Source organism: Galeopterus variegatus, unplaced genomic scaffold, assembly GCF_000696425.1.
Source record: "Galeopterus variegatus unplaced genomic scaffold, G_variegatus-3.0.2 Scaffold5327, whole genome shotgun sequence".
Classification (NCBI taxonomy): Eukaryota; Metazoa; Chordata; class Mammalia; order Dermoptera; family Cynocephalidae; genus Galeopterus; species Galeopterus variegatus.
In genome coordinates this window covers 143,327-143,636 of record NW_007731438.1, presented here as the reverse complement: position 1 = coordinate 143,636, position 310 = coordinate 143,327, and positions in this window count along the sequence as shown.

The window sequence follows — 310 nt, the reverse complement described above, 5'->3', positions numbered from 1 at the left end:
CTGTGTCCCCCAAAATCCATGTATTAGAAACTTAATCCCAGTGTGACAGCGTTAAGGGGGTGGGAAATCCCATTACGGTAATTGGAAGGTTGGGCCTTGAAGAGGTGATTAGATTGTGAGGACCATGCCCAAGTAAATGGATGAATCTATTAATGGTTTAATGGTGATCATGGGCATGATTCTGAGGGCTTTCAAAGGAGAAAGAGTGAGGCATTAGCTCTCTCTCTGCTTCTGCCATCTACCATGTGACACCTTGCTCTGCTGTGAAGAGTCACTACCCACCAACAAGGTTCTCACCAGATGTGTTACC